Source organism: Triturus cristatus, chromosome 9, assembly GCF_964204655.1.
Source record: "Triturus cristatus chromosome 9, aTriCri1.1, whole genome shotgun sequence".
Classification (NCBI taxonomy): domain Eukaryota; kingdom Metazoa; phylum Chordata; class Amphibia; order Caudata; family Salamandridae; genus Triturus; species Triturus cristatus.
In genome coordinates this window covers 838,928,000-838,954,524 of record NC_140592.1, presented here as the reverse complement: position 1 = coordinate 838,954,524, position 26,525 = coordinate 838,928,000, and the positions used below count along the sequence as shown (strand labels likewise).

At 53.3% G+C, this 26,525-nt stretch overlaps 1 protein-coding gene and 1 long non-coding RNA gene across 2 annotated transcripts in view; one reads left to right on the top strand and one right to left on the bottom strand.

Annotated features, from left to right (window-relative positions):
* Positions 1 to 26,525, top strand: part of TDRD9 (tudor domain containing 9) — a 2,714,501-nt gene that overhangs the window by 1,678,623 nt on the left and 1,009,353 nt on the right. The gene's annotated exons all lie outside the window — the stretch shown is intronic.
* LOC146798921 (uncharacterized) overlaps positions 21,755 to 26,525 on the bottom strand; it is a 405,452-nt gene continuing 400,681 nt past the window's right edge. The window contains exon 5 of the long non-coding RNA XR_014968795.1: positions 21,755 to 21,947. This is a non-coding gene — a long non-coding RNA (uncharacterized LOC146798921). The remainder of the gene's footprint in view (positions 21,948 to 26,525) is intronic.

Sequence of the window (26,525 nt, the reverse complement as noted above, 5' to 3'; positions counted from 1 at the left end):
GTCCTTGGGTCTCTCGGCCCCGCGGCCGCAAACTTCCGCATTTCGCCCCTTTCATGGCCAAGGAAGGGGCGCCCCCTCACGTCCGCCTAGCCACAGGCCGCAGAACCAACCTGCACGCGGTCGCGGACGTGGACTCCACCATGGCGGTACTGGAGGACCACGTGCCGGTCAGTCCACATCCACCCCGTCAGCATCCGCCTCAAAGCCCTCCGAGTCCGAGCTTTCAGGCCCATTCCACGCCAGTGGGCGGCAGAGTTCGCCATCACCTGCTTCACTGGCGATCCATCACATCGGACAGGTGGGTGCTGCAAATCGCCCGAAGGGGCTACCCTCTCCCCTTCGAGACGACCCCTCCAGCCGTGCCACCGCAGTGCCACCGTATGTTGGAGGATCACTTGAATCTTCTGCGGGAGGAAGTTAAGGCCCTATTGGCCAAAGAGGCCATCGAGCGCGTTCCTGGTCCAGAAGTAGGCCGTGGTTGCTATTCCCACTACTTTCTGGATCCCAAGAAGGGCAAAGGGGGCCTACGCCCTATCTTGGACCTCAGGAGCGTCAACGCCTTCCTCCGGAAGGAGCGGTTCAAGATGCTCACTTTAGCTCAGGTTCTGGCTGCCCTCGACCCTGGAGACTGGATGGTATCGTTGGACTTGCAGGACGCCTATTTTCACATCCCCGTCCTGCCGGCCCACCGGCGTTACCAGCGGTTCACGGTGGGTCAGGAGCACTTTCAGTTCACCATGCTCCCCTTCGGCCTCACCAGTGCCCCTCGGGTGTTCACGAAAGTGATGGCGGTGGTCGCAGCTCATCTGCGCAGATCGGGGGTTCCAGTCTTCCCCCTATCTCGACGACTGGCTGTTGAAGGCGGGCTCGCCCCAGCAAGTCGTCTCCCACCTCCAGACTACGGCCGACCTCCTGCATTTGCTGGGGTTCTCCATCAACGTGCCGAAGTCACACCTGAGACCCTCCCAGAAGCTCCTCTTCATCGGAGCGATTCTCGATTCGGCGCAGTTCCGGGCCTATCCTCCGGAACAGCGGGTCTGGGACATTCAGGCTCTGATTCCCATCTTTCGGCCTCTATCCTGGGTTTCGGTCAGGTTGGTGCTGCGGCTTCTGGGGCTGATGGCCTCCTGCATCCTGTTGGTGCATTACACCAGGTGATGAATGCGGGCTCTGCAGTGGGACCTGAGGTTTCAGTGGGCCCAGCATCGAGGCAACCTGCCCGACCATGTCTTGATCTCGGACGGCACTGCGAAACAGTTGCAGTGGTGGCTCACGGACCGCGATTGGGTCAGGGGCAGATGCCTCTCCCTACCCCAACCGGAGCACGTAGTAGTGGCGGATGGGTCTCTCCTGGGATTGAGGGGGCCATATGGGAGAGGCAGAGATCAGAGGCCTCTGGTCTCCGGCGGAGTCTCAACTCCATATCAACTTGTTGGAGCTGAGAGCGATCTGGCTTGCACTGAAAGCCTTCCTTCCCTCTGTCCGGGGAGTGTCGTGCAGGTGTTCACGGACAACACCACCGCCATGTGGTATTGCAACAAACAGGGCAGGATGGGGTCGTGGACCCTTTGTCAGAAGGCTCTACGCCTCTGGACATGGCTGGAACACCAGGGCATCATCCTAGTGGTTCAACATCTGGCGGGCTCTCTGAACGCCAGAGCAGACGAACTCAGCCGCCGGTGCATGATGGATCACGAATGGCGTCTGAACTCGGACGTGGCGCAAGGTCTCTTTCTGCAGTGGGGAGAGCCTTGGTTAGATCTATTCGCCACCGAAGAGAACGCGCAATGTCAGCAGTTCTGCGCGTTGGAGTTTCCAAGGCGGCACTCGCTCGGAGACGCTTTTCGTCGCGAGTGGAGTTGCGGTCTGTTGTACGCCTTTCCGCCTATACCACTTCTTCCCAGAGTGCTGAAGAAGATCAGGCGCGACCGGGCCCAAGTCATCTTAGTGGCTCCGGATTGGGCACGAAGGTACTCTTATCCCGAGCTACTCAGTATGTCAATCAATCCTCCGGTACGACTGCCTCTTCAGGAGGACCTTCTGTCGCAGCAGCAGGGATCTGAAAGAAACACGTTAGTTAGATTCCTCACCTTAGAATATCCCCAGGCTGGATCCGGAAGATTTTTCGTCAGCAATACCCCTTGCGCGTCGCTAGGCGTCGTCTGCGGCTCCGCGTCCGTCGTCGGCGTCGTGCGCCGAAATGACGTCGTCGGAGTACTTAGACGCCGCCCTCGCGCGCTGACGTCAGTTGTTCTTTTTTCCGCGCCAGTAAGCGCAGATCCGGGAGAGCTACCCCTTTAGTCACTTTTTGACTAACTTTTTCGATCTTTTTTGATCTTGTCAATCGACTCCGGTGCCGGTAGGATGCCTGGTTTTAAAGCCTGTGCTGACTGTAGCCGCCTGATGTCGGTTACGGACCATCACCGCCGGTGCCTTTACTGCTTGGGCCTCGACCACGACGCGGAGTCTTGTTCCAACTGCAAGGCCCTGACCTCGAAGGCTAGACGGGAGCGGTCCCGTAAGCTTCTCGAGATCCGCCACTCGGCTCCGCGCGCCGCTCGATCCCGGTCCAGGAGGAGGTCCAAGGATCGGTCGCGGAGCCGCAGCCGACGTCACCATCGGTCGTCGGGATCCAAGTCTTCGGGTAAGTCGAAGCATTCCAAGAAGTGACACCGCTCTTCGGACTCCCCTCGCCGGTCGCGTGACTCGGCCGAGGGTCAGGGTGGTTCCACCCCCGCGGCTCCGGCGGAGCAGCAGGCGCCGCGCACGTCCCCATACCCGCCGGTCCCTGGGACTGACGCGACGCCGGCGGAGGTCAGTGCCTTCCTCTCGGCCATGAGGAGCCTGGCCCCGCCGTCGGCGCCTGCTGGCGCGCCTTCGGGCCCCGCAGACCCGACAGGGCTGCCGGTGGCTCCAGCCCCGGCGCCGTCGACGGCTCCGGCCTCGACGCCGCAAGCGCCCGAGGGACCCGTTCCCGAGTCCCTGCCGACGCCGGTCGACCTCGTTACGCCTCCTCCGCCGGCGTCGACACCGGTACCACCCCCGACGCCGACGCCGACTCCGCTCGACGTCGGGCCCCAGTTCAGTCCCGCTCCGGACCCGGCGCCACTACGGCGTCGATGGACGACGCGTTCGGCGCCGCTAGAGACACACTTTGTCTACCGTCTGGCTCCGTACCTTCCTCCTGTATACCAGGAATCGGATGATGGGGACAACTGGGAGGGATCCGAGGATCCTATGGCCGCTCAGGCCCAATTGTCACAGGACTGGGCAGATGAACTGGGGGAGGCCAGTGGCTTGGATACCTCTCCGGACACTGGATTCGTCTCTCCTCCGACTGTGGCTTCGGAGGAGGGCGCTGCTTTCTCTGTGGTGCTGCGCAAGGCGGCCGCAGCCCTTGGGCTCGAGCTGCCTGCCGTGGCTGTGAGGACTAACGTCCTCACTGAGGTGCTTCAGTCTGAAGCAAGCTCCACTGAGCCTCTGCTGCAATTCAATGAGGCCCTCATTGACGTTCTGCAGGGCACCTGGTCCAAGCCCTCCACAGTCCCTCCTGTGGACAGGAACGTCGCCAGGCGCCACCGCCCTGCTCCGGGCGACCCCAGTTTTCTGTCCCAACACCCTACCCCTGAGAGCCTGGTTATCCAGGCCTCCACCTCCCAATCCTCTTTCCCGACCGCCCCGCCGGACCGGGATTCCAAGAGACTAGAACAGTTTGGCAAGAAGCTGTTCTCCTCCCTTAGTTTGGGCCTGCGGTCTTTGAACACCGCTTGTCTCTTGGACCGTTATTCCCACTCTCTGTGGGATGCGGTGGAGGATGCGCTGCCCCTGTGTCCGGAGGAGGTCCGGACACGACTTACCCAGGCTCTGGCCGTGGGAGGGATGCCGCGCGACATGCTATACGATGTGGGCTTGACACCACGGACTCGCTGGGTAGGGCGATTTCTACCACAGTGGCGCTTAGACGTCACGCCTGGCTGCGGTCCACGTCATTTTCGGGTGATGTCCAGAGCACTCTCATGGACATGCCCTTTGATGGCACTCGCCTTTTTGGCGAGAAAGCGGACAGTGCGCTGAACCGCTTTAAGGACTCCCGGGCTACGGCCAAGTCCTTGGGCCTCTCGGCCCCGCGGTCGCAAACTTCCGCCTTTCGCCCCTTTCGTGGCCAGGGAAGGGGTGCCTCCTCACGTGCGCCTAGCCACCAGCCGCAGAACCAACCTGCGCGCGGACGTGGTTTCCGCCGAGGCGGATCTGGAGGTCGACGAGGTCAGCCCACATCCACCCCGGCAGCATCCGCCTCAAAGCCTTCCTAGTCCGAGCTTTCAGGCCCATTCCACGCCAGTGAGCGGCAGAGTTCGCCATTGTAGGAGAGTAGGGTCTGCAATCCTATGATCACCCAGATTTTTTTGCTTTTGCTTCATTGGTTTACGACTTTCTCCGGCTGTGGGCCTGCCAATCAGACCCACAGCCTAGCTGTTCTCTCTCGAAATTAACACACATGTACGTTAGGTGCATCCACTAATTGGAACTGGGCCGCCTTGTCAGTCCCTGTCTCAGCATACCACAGGTATCCAGGGCATCAGTGTACCCAGGGCCTACCAGGGGCTGAAGCATGTATTATGCCACCCCTGGAATGGCCGCCCAAATCTGACACAACTGGCTGCACGACAGCTGGGGCCACGTGGTGTAATCACCCGTTGCTGTAGGTGTAGTATTCCTACACCTAAACCCTAACATGGACACATGGGTTCCTATCAGTCACTCCTATGGCAGGCCTTATCAATCCTGAAGGCAGAGTGCAGGGGATCATGTGGGACGGTGCTCTGGCGCGAGCTGAGCCCGTCGACGGCTTGTGGAACCAAGTCCTAATAGCCGTTCCATGGTGACGCGGGCCAACTACTTTTAATGCCTTATAATCCTAGCGGTTATTTGCTAACTTTGGCCTCGCATCACCTACACATGTCGAGTAAGGTGTCATACGAATGGGAATACGAACCCCTCGCCAGTCCGGGTGACGGGGTTGGCATTCCCCCCCTTTTAGAGGGACACGACATGGAAGTAACCTTGAACCCCGGTTAAAGTTGACTCAAGCCTCAGCATCACAAAATGGATGCTGCCACCAGACACAAGTCTGACCTCCCGCTGCTGGGGGACCTTCCAGCAAAGGGAGCTTGGACAAAGGGTTTCCTGTCGAGGGCGGTGTTAGCACCGTCCCAGACAGGGTTTGTGTATCCCAGGTGGGCAGGGCTGAAAGGAAGGTGACTGCAAGTGGCACCCCGGTGCTCACTGTGCATAGCCCGGCTCAAACCAGTTTCGGGGGCACACCGGCCCCTGAGCTGGCGCGAAGCCGGACAAAGGATAGGGGTGTAACCACCCCCCTCCTGGCTCCACCCATAGGTAGAACCTAGTCACGGGCCAGCCCCTTTTCTTAGAATAAAGGTAGGAGCGAGTCCCCTTCCCAAATTGGATAATCAGATAATCGGATACCTCCGAATCACGAACCACTTTCCACGAAAGGAACTCTTGACTATTTCTGAAGACTCTCCCTTGTGGCTAAGGAGTAGCCACCCTGCACCAGCAGGCACCACCTAAGCGCTTGCGGTTTGCTGTAAGTCTCTCCTACGGATCAAGACTGCCCAGCTCGACGAGACCCGAGTTCCCTGCCATCTCTGACCTTTTACCTCCCTCATCAGCTCAGCTGAGAGTCGTAGGTGTGACGAGACCTGCGGGACCGGCTATCTTCAGGACCTGCACGACGCTTATCTAGCACGCCCACCGAGGGACCCTCGAGTGAGTGCACCTAGGGTTTGAGAAACCCTAAACCCTGAGCAGCTCCAGCATCGAAGTCTGTCTCCCCAGCATCCACGAGATCTGCGTGAGGGGCCCTTCCGCTCCTTGCTGTTCACCGCGTTGTCCGACCACTTGCCGACCGGCTTGTGGCCCGCTTCACGACACACCACGTTTTGTTTCATCACTAGTCTGGTTGCTCCAGACTGGCTCTTGCTCCCCTTCAACAGAGGAGTACCCCGGACCCTCCTGGTCCACTCCCGACGCCATCTTGACTCCCCCGCTTGGGTGGCCACTGCCAAGATCCGCTGCCCCTTCCTGGGCCCAGCATCATCGACAGTAGACACCTTCGTGGGACAGCTCGCCCTCCATCCTGGTCGCCACCGCGCCTCCTGGTCCGAGGAACAGCCGAGTCCGACGTCACCCACTCACCTGGTCGAGGTGACTTCCGCCGGTACCCTCCTGGTACCCACACGATCGCTGGCTAGCGGTTGAGAACTGAGTCCCCTCTGCTTTCAGGTTTCCTTCACCACCGATCCAGGCTTGGATCGCTCTGAACATCATCACTGGTCGCCTGCCAGCAACTTCTTCTTTCAGGCTCCTGAGACTACACGAGGACTCCCGACATCTTGACGAACTTCACGCAGCCGCAGCCTCCGGGCTAGGTAACTCGAGCATCTCGGTGCTCCATCGCAGGTTCGCTCTACAAGTGTCCAGTTCCTTTTTCGTTTAGTCCCACTGATCGGATCACTCCGGGATCAGTATCTCCAGACTCTAACCATTCGCATTTCACTGTTAGTGTAGGTGGTTTCTCGTGCCCCTCGGGCATTTGTGTAAATTGTGCAACTGAAGTATTTTCCTAAGAGTTTTGTAGTGTGCTTAGCTCCCTGACTCATAAAGAGCCAGGGTAGTCCTGTTATAAATAAATATCCTTTTATTTTCATAACAACTTGTGTGGTGTCCTTTCACTTGGTGTTCAAGGGGTATATGTGATGGTAAACAGCTGGCTTAACACGCCCTCTAGAGTTTAGCCTAAGACTGCTCGTATCCACGCTACTAGGATAGCTGGTCTAAAAGGTTGACTTATAACCAATCATCAATAAGGGTCGTTTGGAATGATACACAGTGATCACTAGAATAGTGAGCACTACATATCAGGCCAACTTCTCACATTGGTGAGCAGCGGTTGGGATTTGAGCTTGCTGTTGTTTTACCACACACGTATCCTAAGAATATCGCAGTGAAAGATCACATAAGTACCCAGGTACATATAACTTAACTTAGAATACTCCGAGTTCTACTGAACCGGCTGTTGTAGTGTAACAGGGCTTAGCACACCCTGACTACAACTCCTAGCAAGGGATCAGTAGGTAAACCCATAGTGTAGGTAGGTGCAACACTTACACCTCACTAGAAAAGCATGTCGATCCACGGAGAGTCTTCGCAGACTCCCTTAGTGGTCAGTGACCCTCCACAGGTCGTGTCACGATATGCAACTCTTAGCTTCAAGGAGATGCGACAACTGTGTGCCTCCAGGAAGCTAAACCAGGGTTCTAACCCTACCATCGCAATACTGATAGGTCTCTTAGAGGCGTACGATGCTAGGAGGTCCTCTAACACAGGTCCCCCCAGTGCAGATGGGAACATGCCGCCCTTAGAGGGAACCCTCGGTGACCCGGACCTCGACCCTCACACAGAGGAGGAGGACGAGGACGAGTTATCGGGAGACGAGGCAGACAAAGGTCCAGCGGTAGTCGGCAGGCTTACAAGGACCAACTTAAGCAGGCATGAGAATGGAACTGGGGGAGCCCCGGGCCCACGCTCAAGCAGGCTTAACCTTGGGAACGGACGAGCTAGGTCTCTCTCCAGAGGCTCTGGCAGATCGGTTCATACACATGTCTCTCAGGCATCCTCTCAGAGAGGAATGACTTCCCCTCAGAGGAGGGAGCATGAAGCGAAGATGCGGGAGGTCAATCTGAGGATCGAGCGGGAAGAACTTGCCCTCGCCAAAGAAAGACTTGCCTTGGCCCGAGAACAGAAATTAAGTGGGTTAGATCCCACTGGTGGCAGCATTCTCCTTAGAGAGAAAGACAGGGGTATAGACACTAGACACCTGAGTAAAATCGTGCCCCCCTTTAAACAAGGGGACGACATCCACAAGTGGATAACTGCCTTGGAGAGGGCCTGCACTGTCCAGTGCGTCCCCCCAAGTCACTGGGCAGCTATACTGTGGCTTTCCTTTGAAGGTAAAGGAAGGGACAAGCTCCTCACTACAAGAGCTGAGGATGCTAACAACTACCAGGTCCTGAAGAACACACTGATTGATGGGTTCGGCTTAACCACGGAACAGTACCGGGTGCTGTTCCGGGACACCCAGAAAATTCAGTCTCAGGATTGGGCTGACTTTGTCGATTGTGCCACTAAGGCTTTGGAAGGCTGGTTGCTGGGTAGCAAGGTTACTGATTACACAGGATTGTACAATCTTATCATGCGAGAACAGATTTTAAACAACTGTCAGAACCAATTGTTGCATCAGCACCTTGTCGACTCGGATCTGACCTCTCCCCAAGAATTGGGAAAGAAGGCGGACAGATGGGTCAGAACAAGGGTCAAGCAGAACCAGAATCAGAACCAGGGTGGTCAGAAGAAAGCAGACCAGAAGGGTAACAAGAACGAACAAAATGACCAGAAGTCTTCGACAGGTCCCCAACAAACCAAAGAGGGTGGGGGTCAGGCTTCGCAGAAGAAGAAGACTCAAGAAGGCCAGTCAAAAAGGTGGTGCCAATACTGTAAAAGTAAGACTCACTGGTTTAGTGAGTGCACCAAGAAAGGAGGGCAAACTCCTGCCACTGCAGCCCCTAAGGCACCTGCACCCCCTAGTACAGTCAGCAGTGGTAGTGCGCCTCCCAAGGCATTAGTTGGGTTAACCTTGGGAACCGAGGGGAGTGACGACTTAGTCGGCACGCTCACTCAGGCCGTCCTTGTCTGTACAGGGGATATGGATATGTCCCCTGACGCCAGTCCCAATACTTTGGGCAAATACAGACAGACACCTTTGATAAATGGAAGAGATGCTCAGGCCTACAGGGACACGTGTGCCAGTGTCACCATGGTGACGCCTAACTTCGTGGACCCTGGACAGATCATGCTAGGTACCAGTTACCTAGTGACCAATGCCAGCAACGTCACTACCAATCACAGTATGGCAGTTGTTGATTTCTCCTGGGGAGGGGTAAGTGGCCCGAAAAAGGTTGTGGTTAGTTCAGACCTCCCCGTAGAATGTCTGTTGGGCAATGATTTGGAAACGTCACAATGGTCAGAGGTGGAGCAGAGGACTCACATGGAGATGTTAGGCTTGCCAGCACATGTCCTTGCTGTGACCAGGTCACAGGCCAAAAGATGCCCCACTGAACAGGTGCTGGATCCTGGAAGAACGGACCAGGCACCTTCCAAGAAAAGGAGCAGTAAGGGTAAGGCTTCGCCTTCCCCCTTGCCCCAGGTCGTGGATCAAGTCTCCGAGGAGGCTGACCTTAAAGAACTGAGGGAAACTGAGCCGCAAGAGCTTGAACCTGGTCAGGTTGAGTTTCTGGGCTCAGGGGGACCCTCCAGGGAAGACCTGGGGAAGGCACAGTTAGACTGCCCCTCCCTTGAACCCCTCAGACAGCAGGCCGCTGCTGAGGCTGCAGGGAACGCCACAGGTACCCACAAAGTGTACTGGGACGATGGACTCCTGTACTCCGAGGCAAGAGACCCCAAACCTGGTGCGACCAGGAGGTTGGTCATCCCCTTGTCTCTGAGAGGTTTCCTTCTCACCTTGGCCCACGAGATTCCCCTTGCAGGTCACTTAGGCCAGAATAAGACTTGGGACAGACTTGTTCCACACTTTCACTGGCCCCACATGTCCGAAGATACGAAGGAGTTTTGCCGCTCCTGTGTCACTTGCCAAGCCAGTGGTAAGTCAGGTGGCACGACAAAGGCCCCCCTCATACCACTGCCAGTGGTGGGGGTACCCTTTGAACGAGTGGGGATCGACATTGTCGGACCAATGGAACCCCAGACAGCATCAGGGCACAAGTTCATACTGGTGGTGGTGGACCACGCCACCAGGTATCCTGAAGCTATTCCCCTTAGGACCACTACAGCACCTGTGGTGGCACGGGCCCTACTTGGAGTGTTCTCCAGAGTGGGCTTCCCTAAGGAGGTCGTCTCAGACAGAGGTGCAAACTTCATGTCGGGATATCTGACTGCTATGTGGAAGGAATGTGGTGTCAACTACAAGTTCACCACACCCTATCACCCACAATGCAATGGGCTGGTTGAGAGATTCAACCGGACCCTAAAAGGGATGATTCACGGACTACCTGAAAAGCTTCGGCGGAGATGGGATGTCCTGATACCCTGCCTCTTGTTCGCCTACAGAGAGGTCCCACAGAAGGGGGTTGGCTACAGCCCTTTCGAGCTTCTGTTCGGACATCCTGTAAGGGGACCCCTTTGTTTGGTAAAGGAAGGATGGGAGAGACCTCTCAGAAAGCCGGCATCAAACATTGTGGACTATGTGCTCGGTCTCCGCTCGCGGATGGCGGAGTACATGGAAAAGGCGTCTAAAAACCTGGAGGCGAGCCAAGAATTACAGAAAGCTTGGCACGACCAAAAGGCTGTCCTGACTGTGTACCAGCCTGGACAGAAGGTGTGGGTGCTGGAGCCAGTGGCCCCAGCAGCACTCAAAGACAAATGGTCTGGGCCCCACACGATCGTTGAGCAGAAGGGAGAGGTCACCTACTTGGTAGACCTGGGAACTCCTCGGAGCCCCCACAGGGTGCTCCATGTAAACAGGCTCAAGGCATATGTCGACAGGGAGGGCATGGGCTTGCTCATGGCCACAGATGAGGGACAGGAGGAGGAGAGTGACCCTCTCCCAGACCTGCTCTCTCAGAACCCTGACGATGGATCAGTAGATGGTGTTGTCTTTTGTGGCAGCCTCTCTGGACATCAACAAGAGGATTGTAAACAGGTTCTTCAATCCTTTCGACATATGTTCTCTCTGACACCCAGTCAGACCAAGTGGTGTACCCATGAGGTCGACACTGGGGACAGTCTGCCCGTCAAGAGTAAAATCTATCGGCAACCTGATCATGTCAGAGACTGCATCAAGACAGAGGTGCAGAAAATGTTGGAGCTGGGAGTCATTGAACCCTCGGACAGCCCCTGGGCTAGTCCCGTAGTGCTCGTGCCGAAACCTCACACCCAGGGCGGTAAGAAAGAGATGAGGTTCTGCGTGGACTACAGAGGTCTCAATGCAGTCACTAAGACTGACGCCCACCCGATACCAAGAGCAGACGAACTTATCGACCGGTTGGCCTCGGCCAGCTACTTAAGTACGTTTGACCTGACAGCTGGGTATTGGCAAATCAGGTTAGCTGAGGAGGCCAAGCCCAAAACAGCATTTTCTACCCCGGGTGGGCACTATCAGTTCGTGGTAATGCCCTTTGGGTTGAAAAATGCACCTGCCACCTTCCAAAGGCTGGTGAATCGAGTTCTCACTGGGTTGGACGACTTCTGTGCGGCGTATCTGGACGATATCGCTGTCTTTAGCTCCACCTGGGAGGATCACCTGGTCCACCTGAGGAAAGTGTTAGAGGCCCTGCAGAAGGCAGGCCTCACTATCAAGGCCACCAAGTGCCAGATAGGGCAGACACAGGTTGTATACCTGGGCCACCTTGTAGGTGGAGGCCAGGTTCAACCATTGGAGAGCAAAATACAGGCCATCCAGGACTGGGCTCCTCCAACCACCCAGACTCAGGTTCGAGCTTTCTTGGGCCTGACTGGTTATTACCGGAAATTTGTCAGAAATTATGGATCCATTGTGACCCCGCTAAACGACCTGACAAGTAAAAAGATGCCAAAAAAAGTTCAGTGGACAGCAAGCTGTCAGAAGGCATTCGATGACCTAAAGCAGGCCATGTGCACAGCACCTATCCTAAAGAGTCCAGACTACTCCAAACCATTCATTGTCCAAACAGACGCTTCGGAGCTGGGTGTGGGAGCTGTTCTATCGCAACTGAATTTTGATGGTCATGACCAGCCCATAGCTTTTATTAGCAGGAGGCTGACCCCCAGAGAGAAGAATTGGTCAGCTATTGAGAGGGAGGCCTTTGCTGTGGTTTGGGCCCTGAAGAAGTTGAGGCCATACTTGTTTGGCACTCACTTCAAGATTCAGACCGACCATAAGCCCCTCTTGTGGCTAAATCAAATGAAGGGTGAAAACCCCAAACTACTTAGGTGGTCCATTTCCCTACAGGGGATGGACTTCACAGTGGAGCATAGACCTGGCACTGATCATGGCAATGCAGATGGGCTCTCCAGGTATTTCCACTTAGAGCAAGAAGACTCACCTGGTCAAGGTTAGCTTATTGTCCCAAAGTTTGGGGGGGGGTCATGTAGGAGAGTAGGGTCTGCAATCCTATGATCACCCAGATTTTTTTGCTTTTGCTTCATTGGTTTACGACTTTCTCCGGCTGTGGGCCTGCCAATCAGACCCACAGCCTAGCTGTTCTCTCTCGAAATTAACACACATGTACGTTAGGTGCATCCACTAATTGGAACTGGGCCGCCTTGTCAGTCCCTGTCTCAGCATACCACAGGTATCCAGGGCATCGGTGTACCCAGGGCCTACCAGGGGCTGAAGCATGTATTATGCCACCCCTGGAATGGCCGCCCAAATCTGACACAACTGGCTGCACGACAGCTGGGGCCACGTGGTGTAATCACCCGTTGCTGTAGGTGTAGTATTCCTACACCTAAACCCTAACATGGACACATGGGTTCCTATCAGTCACTCCTATGGCAGGCCTTATCAATCCTGAAGGCAGAGTGCAGGGGATCATGTGGGACGGTGCTCTGGCGCGAGCTGAGCCCGTCGACGGCTTGTGGAACCAAGTCCTAATAGCCGTTCCATGGTGACGCGGGCCAACTACTTTTAATGCCTTATAATCCTAGCGGTTATTTGCTAACTTTGGCCTCGCATCACCTACACATGTCGAGTAAGGTGTCATACGAATGGGAATACGAACCCCTCGCCAGTCCGGGTGACGGGGTTGGCATTCCCCCCCTTTTAGAGGGACACGACATGGAAGTAACCTTGAACCCCGGTTAAAGTTGACTCAAGCCTCAGCATCACAAAATGGATGCTGCCACCAGACACAAGTCTGACCTCCCGCTGCTGGGGGACCTTCCAGCAAAGGGAGCTTGGACAAAGGGTTTCCTGTCGAGGGCGGTGTTAGCACCGTCCCAGACAGGGTTTGTGTATCCCAGGTGGGCAGGGCTGAAAGGAAGGTGACTGCAAGTGGCACCCCGGTGCTCACTGTGCATAGCCCGGCTCAAACCAGTTTCGGGGGCACACCGGCCCCTGAGCTGGCGCGAAGCCGGACAAAGGATAGGGGTGTAACCACCCCCCTCCTGGCTCCACCCATAGGTAGAACCTAGTCACGGGCCAGCCCCTTTTCTTAGAATAAAGGTAGGAGCGAGTCCCCTTCCCAAATTGGATAATCAGATAATCGGATACCTCCGAATCACGAACCACTTTCCACGAAAGGAACTCTTGACTATTTCTGAAGACTCTCCCTTGTGGCTAAGGAGTAGCCACCCTGCACCAGCAGGCACCACCTAAGCGCTTGCGGTTTGCTGTAAGTCTCTCCTACGGATCAAGACTGCCCAGCTCGACGAGACCCGAGTTCCCTGCCATCTCTGACCTTTTACCTCCCTCATCAGCTCAGCTGAGAGTCGTAGGTGTGACGAGACCTGCGGGACCGGCTATCTTCAGGACCTGCACGACGCTTATCTAGCACGCCCACCGAGGGACCCTCGAGTGAGTGCACCTAGGGTTTGAGAAACCCTAAACCCTGAGCAGCTCCAGCATCGAAGTCTGTCTCCCCAGCATCCACGAGATCTGCGTGGGGGGCCCTTCCGCTCCTTGCTGTTCACCGCGTTGTCCGACCACTTGCCGACCGGCTTGTGGCCCGCTTCACGACACACCACGTTTTGTTTCATCACTAGTCTGGTTGCTCCAGACTGGCTCTTGCTCCCCTTCAACAGAGGAGTACCCCGGACCCTCCTGGTCCACTCCCGACGCCATCTTGACTCCCCCGCTTGGGTGGCCACTGCCAAGATCCGCTGCCCCTTCCTGGGCCCAGCATCATCGACAGTAGACACCTTCGTGGGACAGCTCGCCCTCCATCCTGGTCGCCACCGCGCCTCCTGGTCCGAGGAACAGCCGAGTCCGACGTCACCCACTCACCTGGTCGAGGTGACTTCCGCCGGTACCCTCCTGGTACCCACACGATCGCTGGCTAGCGGTTGAGAACTGAGTCCCCTCTGCTTTCAGGTTTCCTTCACCACCGATCCAGGCTTGGATCGCTCTGAACATCGTCACTGGTCGCCTGCCAGCAACTTCTTCTTTCAGGCTCCTGAGACTACACGAGGACTCCCGACATCTTGACGAACTTCACGCAGCCGCAGCCTCCGGGCTAGGTAACTCGAGCATCTCGGTGCTCCATCGCAGGTTCGCTCTACAAGTGTCCAGTTCCTTTTTCGTTTAGTCCCACTGATCGGATCACTCCGGGATCAGTATCTCCAGACTCTAACCATTCGCATTTCACTGTTAGTGTAGGTGGTTTCTCGTGCCCCTCGGGCATTTGTGTAAATTGTGCAACTGAAGTATTTTCCTAAGAGTTTTGTAGTGTGCTTAGCTCCCTGACTCATAAAGAGCCAGGGTAGTCCTGTTATAAATAAATATCCTTTTATTTTCATAACAACTTGTGTGGTGTCCTTTCACTTGGTGTTCAAGGGGTATATGTGATGGTAAACAGCTGGCTTAACACGCCCTCTAGAGTTTAGCCTAAGACTGCTCGTATCCACGCTACTAGGATAGCTGGTCTAAAAGGTTGACTTATAACCAATCATCAATAAGGGTCGTTTGGAATGATACACAGTGATCACTAGAATAGTGAGCACTACATATCAGGCCAACTTCTCACAGCCATCACCTCCTCCACTGGCGGTCCATCACATCGGACAGGTGGGTGCTGCAAATCGTCCGAAGGGGCTACTCCCTCCCCTTCGAGACGACCCCTCCAGCCATGCCACCGCAGCACCACCGTATCTCGGGGGATCATTTGAATCTTCTCCACGAGGAAGTTTCGGCCCTCTTGGCCAAGGGGGCTGTCGAGCGCGTTCCGAGCCCAGAAGTAGGTCGTGGTTGTTATTCCCACTACTTTCTGGTTCCCAAGAAGGGCAAAGGGGGCCTACGCCCTATCTTGGACCTCCGGAACGTCAATGCCTTCCTCCGGAAGGAGAGGTTCAAGATGTTAACTTTGGCTCAGGTTTTAGCTGCCCTAGACCCTGGAGACTGGATGGTAGCGTTGGACTTGCAGGACGCATATTTCCACATCCCCGTCCTGCCGGCCCACCGGCGTTACCTGCGGTTCACGGTGGGCCAAGAGCACTTTCAGTTTACTGTGCTCCCCTTCGGCCTCACCAGTGCCCCTCGGGTGTTCACGAAAGTGATGGCGGTGGTCGCAGCTCATCTGCGCAGATCAGGGGTTCCAGTCTTCCCCTATCTCGACGACTGGTTGTTGAAGGCGGGCTCGCCCCAGACAGTCGTCTCCCACCTCCAGACTACGGCGGATCTCCTGCATTTGCTGGGATTTTCCATCAACGTGCCGAAGTCACACTTGAGTCCCTCTCAGACGCTCCTCTTCATCGGAGCAGTTCTCGATTCGGCGCAGTTCCGGGTCTATCCACCGGAACAGCGGGTCCGGGATATTCAGGCCCTGATTCCCATCTTTCGGCCTCTATCCTGGGTTTCGGTCAGGCTAGTGTTGCGGCTTCTGGGGCTGATGGCCTCCTGCATCCTACTAGTGCATCACGCCAGGCGGCGCATGCGGGCTCTGCAGTGGGACCTGAAGTTTCAGTGGGCCCAGCATCACGGCAACCTGTCCGACCATGTCTTGATCTCGGAGGGCACTGCACGGCAGTTGCAGTGGTGGCTCACGGACCGCGATTGGCTCATGGGCAGAAGCCTCTCCCTTCCCCAACCGGAGCATGTCGTAGTGACGGATGCGTCCCTCCTGGGATGGGGTGGCCATATGGGAGAGGCGGAGATCAGAGGCCTCTGGTCTCCGGCGGAGTCTCGTCTCCACATCAACCTGTTGGAGTTGAGAGCGATCCGGCTTGCACTGAAAGCCTTCCTTCCCTCTGTCAGGGGCAGTGTCATGCAGGTGTTCACGGACAACACCACCGCCATGTGGTATTGCAACAAACAGGGCGGGGTGGGGTCGTGGACCCTTTGTCAGGAGGCTCTGCGCCTCTGGACGTGGCTGGAACACCAGGGCGTCACCCTAGTGGTTCAACATCTGGCGGGCTCTCTGAACGCCAGAGCGGACGAACTCAGCCGCCGGTGCATGATGGATCACGAAAGGCGTCTGAACTCCGAAGTGGCGCAAGGTCTCTTTCAGCAGTGGGGAGAGCCTTGGTTAGATCTATTCGCCACCGAAGAGAACGCGCAATGTCAGCAGTTCTGCGCGTTGGAATTTCCAAGGTGGCACTCGCTCGGCGCCGCTTTTCGTCACGAGTGGAGTTGCGGTCTGTTGTACGCCTTTCCGCCTATACCACTTCTGCCCAGAGTGCTGAAGAAGATCAGGCACGACCGGGCCCAAGTCATCTTGGTGGCTCCAGATTGGGCACGAAGGTACTGGTATCCCGAGCTACTCAGTATGTTGACCGATCCTCTGATACGTCTGCCCCTTCGGGAGGATCTTCTGTCGCAGCTGCAGGGGACGGTCCTCCACCTGAACCTGTCCAGCCTCCACCTCCATGCGTGGAGATTGAGCGGCGGCAGTTGATGCCATTTGACTTGCCTCCTGAAGTCTGTGATATCATTCTGGCAGCCAGGCGTCCCTCCACAAAGACGGTATACGCCTGCCGGTGGAACAAATTTGTGGCATGGTGCACAGCAAAGGCTGTGGATCCCCTTTCCGCCCCTCTTTCTGAGGTTCTACTGTTTCTTCTTTCTTTGGCCCGGCAGGGCTCTGCCCTGGGCACCCTGAAAGGTTATCTTGCTGCCATCTCTGCCTTCTTGCGGCTTCCTGATCAGCCTTCTCTTTTCAAGTCCCCTGTAGTTACACGCTTTCTAAAAGGCATTACTCACACGTTCCCTCCTGTCCCTTTTGTAATGCCTCAGTGGGACTTGAATCTTGTCTTGACATTCCTGATGTGCGCTCCCTTCGAGCCTCTTCACAATTGTCCTCTTCGTCTTCTGACTCTTAAGACTGCTTTTCTGGTAGCCATCACCTCGGCTAGACGGGTGAGTGAGCTCCAGGCTTTATCTTCAAAGCCTCCTTTTCTGTCTGTTCATCCGGACAAGGTTGTCCTTCGGCCTCGACCCTCCTTTCTTCCGAAAGTGGTGACTCCATTTCATCTTGGGCAGTCTGTCACCTTGCCCACCTTCTTTCCGCCTCCTTCCAAAGAGGAAGAGAGGCTCCACCGTCTGGACCCAAAACGTGCGCTCTCCTTTTATTTGGACCGCACAAAGCAGTTCCGGTTGGACGACCAACTTTTCGTTGGATACGTGGGTGCTAAGAAGGGGAAAGCGGTGCACAAACGGACCATCTCTCGGTGGGTCGTTTTGTGCATCAAGATTTGTTACTCCTTGGCAAAAAAGGACCCTCCTGTTGGGCTGCGCGCCCACTCCACTCGGGCCACAGCGGCTACTACTGCTTTGGGACGGGGTGTCCCTTTGCAGGACATCTGTCAGGCGGCGACGTGGGCTTCGCTACACACGTTTGCCAGGCATTATTGCCTTGACAGCCAAGTCCGGAGGGATGGCTTCTTTGGCCGTTCTGTCCTCCAGGACTTTCTGGTGTGATCTTGGTTCGCAGACCCACCACCGGGGATGGTATTGCTTGGGTATCTATTCTAAGGTGAGGAATCTAACTAACGTGTTTCTTTCAGATGAACAAGTTACTTACCTTCGGTAACGATGTATCTGTAAGAAACATTAGTTAGTTAGATTCCTCACCGACCCACCCATCCTCCCCGTTCTGCGAACTGACATCTAGGGTTAAGGTTATCCTTTTCAGGCCCCTAGATTTTATTTTTGGCACCAGTGTCGGTCTTTGCATGGCTCTGCGTTCCTGGCGCGGAAAGCTATGTACAAGAACTGACGTCAGCGCGCGAGGGCGGCGTCTAAGTACTCCGACGTCATTCCGGCGCACGACGACGGACGCGGAGCCGCAGACGACGCCTTGCGACGCGCAAGAGGTATTGCTGACGAAAAATCTTCCGGATCCAGCCTGACGCCTGGGGATATTCTAAAGTGAGGAATCTAACTAACTAATGTTTCTTACAGATACATCGTTACCGAAGGTAAGTAACTTGTTCGACGGTCCTCCACCCGAACATGTCCAGTCTCCACCTCCATGCGTGGAGATTGAGCGGCGACAGTTGATGCCATTTGACTTGCCTCCTGAAGTCTGTGATGTTATTCTGGCAGCCAGGCGTCCCTCCACAAAATCGGTATACGCCTGCAGGTGGAACAAATTTGCGGCATGGTGCACAGCAAAGGCTGTGGATCCCCTTTCCGCCCCTCTTTCTGAGGTTCTACTCTTTCTTCTTTCTTTGGCCCAGCAGGGCTCTGCTCTGGGCACCTTGAAAGGTTATCTTTCTGCAATCTCTGCTTTCTTACGGCTTCCTGATCAGCCTTCTCTTTTCAAGTCCCCTGTTGTTTCGCGTTTTCTTAAAGGCATTACTCACATGTTTCCTCCTGTCCCCTTCGTAAGGCCTCAGTGGTATTTGAATCTTGTCTTGACCTTTCTGATGTGCGCTCCCTTTGAACCTCTTCACAATTGTCCTCTTCGTCGTCTGACTCTTAAGACTGCTTTCCTGGTAGCTATCACCTCGGCTAGATAGGTGAGTGAGCTCCAGGCTCTGTCATCTAAGCCTCCCTTTCGTTCTGTTCATCCGGACAAGGTTGTCCTCCGGACCTTCTTTTCTTCCAAAAGTGGTGACCCCCTTTCACATCGGGCAATCGGTCACATTGCCCACCTTCTTTCCGCCTCCGCATCTTTCGAAAGAGAAAGAGAGGTTCCACCGTATGGACCCCAAACGTGCGCTGTCCTTTTATTTGGACCGCACCAGACAGTTCCGGGTGGACGACCAACTTTTTGTTGGATACGTAGGTGCTAAGAAGGGGAGGGCTGTACACAAGCGGACCATCTGACGGTGGGTCGTATTGTGTATAAAGTTTTGTTACTCCTTGGCGAAAAAGGACCCTCCTGTTGGGCTGCGAGCCCATTCCACCCGGGCCACTGCGGCGACTACTGCCCTGGGACGGGAAGTTCCCTTGCAGGACATCTGTCAGGCGGCGACGTGGGCCTCACTGCACACGTTCGCCAAGCACTATTGCCTGGACAGCCAAGTCCGGAGAGATGGCTTCTTTGGCCGTTCTGTTCTCCAGGACTTTCTGGTGTGATCTTGGTTCGCAGACCCTCCACCGGGGTTGGTATTGCTGGGGTATCTATTCTAAGGTGAGGAATCTAACTAACGTGTTTCTTTCAGATGAACAAGTTACTTTCCTTCGGTAACGATGTATCTGTAAGAAACATTAGTTCGATTCCTCACTGACCCACCCATCCTCCCCGCTCACCGACATCTAGGGTTAAGGTCATCCTGTTCAGGGCCCTAGACTTTTTGGCACCAGTGTCGGTCTCTTGCATGGCTCTGTGTTCCTGGCGCGGAAAGCTATGTACAAGAACTGACGTCAGCGCGCGAGGGCGGCGTCTAAGTACTCCGACGTCATTCCGGCGCACGATGCCAATGGCGGACGCGGAGCCGCAGAGGAGGCCTAGCGACGCGCAAGGGGTATTGCTACAAAAATCTTTCCGGATCCAGCCTGACGCCTGGGGATATTCTAAGGTGAGGAATCTAACTAACTAATGTTTCTTACAGATACATCGTTACCGAAGGTAAGTAACTTGTTCGTCACTGCCAAAGTCATCAGGTAAGTCAAAGTTTGAGAGAAAACATAAGAACACAAAGTGGGACTCAACCCAATTTTACCATGGTCTAAATAAAGAGAAGTCATCAGAGCGTCAAGGTGCCACTCTGTCTCGCTCCCAATCTCAGAATGAGGAGCGGGTTGAGTAGTACCCCAGGCCATTGGCTGTGCTGCATTCAGTCAAGGCCTTTGAGGAGGGCATGCTGTTCACATTTGCCACTCTTCCGGCCTCCTCTGGCGTATCTAGGAGCCCCAAGGATCCCTAGAGGCCAACAGATGAATTTCTGCTGGCAAATGTGTCCTCTGCACCGGCTGAGCCGCTAGATTGTGCCAGTCTGTTCCCAGCTAGCCAAGGCTACCGGCACCAGAGGTTGATCCGGTGCCAACTTTACTGTCTGACACCGAGCCGGCTTTGCCTTGACCCCAACCAAGGTCATACTCTGAACCTACTGTGACACTTTCTGGAGGCATTGTCAGAGACTCCATTGTTTATTTGGCTCCGATGCTAACCAGAGCTTACTACTGCCGAGAGAGGAGGATGATGGGGATCGGGATGGTTTACCTCCTCGCTATGATGGTGACATTTTCTACATGGACTTACAGGAGGCCAGTGGGCTTGACACTTCCCATGATACAGGGTTGTTTTTGGTTCTTGAGCCCTCAACTGAAGATATTGCTGCGGTGTTCGACTTGCTACAGAGTTCCTAGACCTACAACTGCTTTCTGCTAAAGTTGAGACAAATGATCTTACATATGTTGTGTAACCTGAGCCCTTTCTCCAGTTCAATGACGCCCCATTGACACCTTGATGGGCACTTGGTCAAAGCCTTGTTCTTGTTCACTGGTGAATAGGCAGGTGGCCAGATGCACCGACCAGCACCCTGGGACCCTGACTTTCTCTCACGGCATCCTACTCCAGCAGGCCTGGTCGTCCAGGCTTCCACCAATAAGGTGAACCCCAATTCATTCCATTAACTGCCCCACCCCTCCCTCCCACCCTTTTCTACAGAGTGACCAGGGAATCAGAGGATTGAGGTGTTCAGAATGTTTGTTCTGTTTGGCGGGCTTAGCCCTAAAGTCCTTGTATGTTGCTTGCCTATTGGATTGCTGCATGCATGCCCTCTGGGACATGACCAGCAAGTTCTTGCTGGCAGTCACAGAAGAATGTAAGGCCACCTTGGCTCAGACCATTCAACATGGGGAAGATGCGGCTAAAAATCTGATATGTGCTGGCTTTAATACTACTGATTGTGGCATGCGATGAGCACAAGTGTGCTTCGCTGCCATGTGCAGATTAGATCTAGAGGTGTTTTGGGTAACGTATAGGCATTCCTTATAGATATGCCTTTAAATGGCTCATGCCCATTTGGTGAGAAAGCTGATTCTGCCTTGGAGCGCTTTAGAAATAGTCTGGCCGGCTTTTGCTTTTTGTTTTCTCGTCAATTAAGGGTCGTCAGGCCCCTCCAGGGGGCTGGTATACAGGCACCATCTGTCTTCCCAGCCCCCACTGCTGCCACCCCAGTAGTTTTGAGGCTGGGATGTGGCTCTGGCAGGCAACATGCAGGCTCCAACTGGCATCAGTCCTTCTAGTGTCCTCCTTCTGCAGCAACCTAGTGGCACACAAACACCGTGCTGGAGGCAGGATCCTGTACTTTCTCCCAGGGTGGTGTTCCATCACATGCGACAGACAGGTCCTCCAAAATTTCCAGCATGATTATCCCCTCCCTTTTTTCTGCCTCACCACACCTTCAGCCCACATCAAAGCGACTCAGAAGAGCACCGGTCCATTCTCAGCATTAGGTGCAGACTTTATTGTACAAAAGTGCCATCAAAGTGATTCCAGACTCTGAATTAGGGACAAATTGTTTCTCTCACTGTTTCCTCGCGCTGAAGGAAGATATCAGGCTTTAGCCCCTCTTAGATCTTCACCCTCCCAATACCTTCCTGTGCAAGGACCAATTCAAAATGCTCACGCTGGCCCAAGTTCTCTGTGCCCTGGGTCCGGATGACTGGATGGTGGCTTTGGAACTGCCCCATTCTTATTTTCATATACCCATCTGCAACAGATGATTTTACTGTCATCACGCTTGGTCCGTCCCATTTCCTTGATCCTCTGCAAATTGGAAAAGAAAACAAAGTTTAATTAAAGAGGGACAGGAGAAAGAACACTGACAAAAGAAGAAAAGGTAAATATAGGAAAGGATTTTGACCCAGAAAAAGGAAGTAAAGAGTGTCTTAGAATGTGAAGTTCAACAGAGAAGAGGTATGGCGCAACAGTAGACCGAGGACACCCTTCGAGACCTGGAGGAAACTTGCACCCTAGAGAGCTGGAACAATGGGTCCCGTGAGGAGAACCAGGATGCTGAGGCCGACAGGAAGTTGCACTCCCAGCCACAGCACCTCCCACCCATTTCTAGGACTAGAGGTACTCCCTGCCCCCATCAAACTACTGGAGAAGCGTGGCTCGCACAGATGAGTGATAGAATACAAGAATGGTGAAATCGTGACGCGGCAAGTGGCAAGCAGGGCAAGATGCCAAGGAGACTAACAATTGAATACTTGAAATACCTCACTAAGTAGAAAGAAGGCTCTGATGCGCTTCTTGTCACTAGGAGGACCATTTGTTGTACAGAGTATTCTTTAACCAGTACTACACACTGAATATATAGAGGTTTGGAAGGGATTCATTTATTATGTATTTTAGAGTTTATATAGCACTGGCTAGACCCGATGGAATCAGAGCGCTTTACAGAAATGTGGACAGAGACCATGGCAAATAATAAATGGATTCACAGTTTACATAGTATTTCCAGAAGGAAAGAGAAAAACAGTGTGCATTATATATGTATATCAAAAAATGCAACATTATCCATCCAAGGCTTTAGTGACAGATTACACACTGAGTTGGATCTGGCGACCATCTCGAATAATCCTGTTGATGGAGCAAGCTCAGGGGAGCGGGTTAAAGTATTTTTACAGCAATAGTGATGTGAGGTTCCATTTGAAACAAGAATAGAAAGGATTACAGTGGAGGCCTTTAGCAATTGAGTTTCAAATCCATGGTGCACTACCTGAGAAAGTACGCGCCTGGGATGGTTTTTTTTTTCAGTGTGGGAGGGTTGAGAAAGAATGATTTGGAGATTCTTAATTCCAAAGTCCTACCCACTCTCAATAGTTAATGTTCTAAATATTTAGGGTTTGCAGTGTGAAGGGCTTTGTGGGTGATACAGACTGTCTTGGATATGCATCTTCCTTTTATTGGGAGCAAATTGAGACTCTTGAGACTCTTGACAGCAGGCAAGATGTGCTCAAATCTTTTAGTAGCAGTGAGGAGTCTAGCGGCTGCATTAAGAGTTGTTCTTAGAGTCTCTTGGTGGTCCCGGTGATTATGGCATTGCCGTAATCGAGTTTTGAGAGGACAATTGATTGCACTACTGTTTTTAGGTCATCAGGTGGAATAAACTGTTTGAATTTCTTGAGATGTTTTACGGTGTAGAGCGCACCTTTTGCAGAATTGTGGATGTGTTCCTTCAATGACATGTTTTTGTCTAGGATGATTCCCAGGGGCTTTACAGAGTTGGAAAGTGTGAGAGAACGGTTGAGATCGGAGATCGCTTTCAGACAACGACAAACATCCTGACATAATTGCAGTTCTCAATCAATGAGCTGAAGTTACACCTAACTCATTAACAGAGGCTTTGTTTTATAGGAGCAGTCCTGAACACTGTGCATTTAAAGCCTTCCCTCCATTGCAGCGAGCCCAGGACATTCTGCCTATGATCCCAATGTTTTGCCCTCCGTGCTGGATGTCAATGAGAACAGCTCTGAAGCTTCTATACTGGGTGGTTTCTTGCATCCTACTGATTGACTACAGCAGGTGGCATACGTGGGCCCAACAATGGAAACTGAAGCGTCAGTGGGCTCAGCACCAAGGAAACTTTCTGAATGCTGTCCAGGTTTTGGAGGAGACTGCACTAGAGCTGTAGTAGTGGCTGCTTGACCACAGTTGGACCAGTGGCAGACCCCTCTCCGTTACCCGCTCATAGCTGACAGTGGAGGCTGATGCGTCACTGCTGGGCTGGAGAGGTTATCCGGGGGAGGTGGCTTTCAGAGCAACTGTGGTGACTTTTGGCACCACACATTGGTTCACGGGAGCAGTTGCTTAGAAAGTTTCTGGATGTGGTCCGGTGCTTAGGTTAAGTCAAAAGGTGAGGAATCTATAGTTATACTATTCATGTGATTGGGGTTAGCGCAGGTAAGGAACTTGTTCATCGGCATACATAAATAAGATCCAAAGCAGGTACTCCTAGAGCATAATTCAAAGGTAATACTCTTCCCCCAGGTTTTACTTGCTGTTTCCAAAATACAGACCCCTGGTGGCTGTGAAGAGAATGGTGTTAAAAAAAATTATTGATCAAAAACAGCTTTCAAAGTTGCATACAGTACTGACTTTAGGTGATGTGACCAGTACCACCACAATGGTTGCCATGCTCGAAGGGCACCCTCAAGCCTTTGCCCTTTAGTCATCTTTGTGTGCAGTTTTCAGGGGATAATAATAATGCTATGGTAAAAATAGTGGTTATTGCATTTGTTGAAGAGATCTGTGACTTGTCTAGTCAGTTTTGATTCATGATAGAGCAGCCTAGAGGGTTAATGTTCATGCTGCAAAGCACAACCTGTAACCTGCAGAAGGCAAATTTGTATTTTGTGTAGATAGCTCAGTGGGTTACTGCTTTAGTCACAGAGAACCTTTTGTCACTTGGAGTTCATAAGTCCTTCTAATTTAGCACACTGAGCCATGAATGGACTTGAAAGCACTCAATACCAACTGCATAACATAGGTTTAGAACATTGTTTTTTCTCCTCAATCTTTCGATATTCTGTGGTTTCCCAAATAGGGTTCCTTTGAGTAGTAGTACATTTGTATTAGTATAGATACCCCCAGTCATTGTGTTAGGTTTCAAATCCTGAGTTTGAGGCAAATTTACCAACACTTTGTACCTGAGTGCAAAGTGATTTGGGATTTGATTCCAGCTCAAATCCTTATTTGCCTAGGAAAGTAGCCCTAAAACAACTTATAATAGCCCTGTGCGCTATTTTACTTCAAGGAGGCATACCATACACTCCCTGCTGTTGCCCAAGGTTAAGATCCCCTCGGACAGTCCCCCCGGACAGTCCCCCTTTATGACTACCACCTTACAATGCTGGAGGAAGGCATTAACATACACCTCCATGGCGACTCATTACTCGCCGAATATCCCTCTTTTGGGTATACCCACACCACAAGGTAGGCTCGCGAAGACCAGTATACAGGATTGGATAGAGGCCGGAGTGGAGGACATTGGAGTGTTCTTTAGTGACGGACACTTGACGGACCACAACACCTTTTTACAGACCACAGGCGCATCGCCACGATTATATCTATTGCACGCCACTATATCCCACTACATAAAGAACACATGGGCACCACAGCGCAGCGAACCCACACAGCACAATCTGGTACATCTACTATATTACATGGGGAAGGGGGGACATTTGGTTCATTGGTTATACACAGGTATACGGATGCACGCTGCAATCACTCTCACTTCACTTACAGCGCAATGGTCTGGGGACTCTACCACGGAGATTACCGATAAGGCTTGGCAGTGCATGCTAGAACACCCCAAAAGAGTTTCCCGTAATGCCAAACTAAAATTCATCCAGACCATGATCCTACATCGGGCATATCTCACCCCCAAGCGGATCCATCGTATGTTTCCTGACGCTTCACACTGTTGCCCCCGCTGTAAAGGAGATGAAGCGGATTTTCTCCATATGCTGTGATCTTGCCCACACCTTCGGAACTACTGGGAGGGAATTCGTCAAGCCCTAGGCGAAGCCACACAAACCCTTATAGCAGATGATGCCCTGAACTGCCTTATGGGCCTCCGCAGATGCTCGAGAGTCCAGAAAGTACAACTGAGATTCATAGACCTAGCCCTCATTTTAGCTGTAAGAACTCTCACTATGAGGTGGAAGTCCCCCAGGTGTCCAGCGTTATCCAGTTGGCAAGATGACATGATTTAATGGGGAAAGGCAGAGGGGGCGGCACTTCGGAGGGAGGAAGAGAAGGGGCTTCGGAAACAACCCATCTCAATGGACTAGGAGGCAGTGTTACACGAGTTTGAATCACTTGACTTACTGCCCCCTCCAGGTACTCAAACCTTGTAAGCACTTAGAGAGAATTCCTCAGTAGGTCTCAAGATGGGGACCTATACATCACATTACATGATTATCGCGAACCAGACTGTACTACCCTGTTAGCACTCCTCTTTGAGGTGGACACAGAAAATAGCGAACGACCAGGAGCGGGGGGGTGGGGGGCGGGGGTGGCTGGGAGGGTTAGGGAGGGAAGGGACATAGTTGAACTTGTTATCTATGTTAACTGAAAAAGTAATAACACTATGCAACTCATTTATTTGCCATTATTGCAGTGGGCAGCTATACGAGAGGTCACCGGACCTTATTTATTTCCCATTTCCAGCCTAACGATGGGAGGGGAGGAAAGATGGTAATTTCACGAAATATCTATGCTGTATCCATTGTAAGAGGAAAATGACTGCCTTTATGTAAAATTGCATTGGATTTGGTATAATGGTCTTTCAATAAAGTATGTATAAAAAAAGAAAAAGGGGGCATACCATGTGCA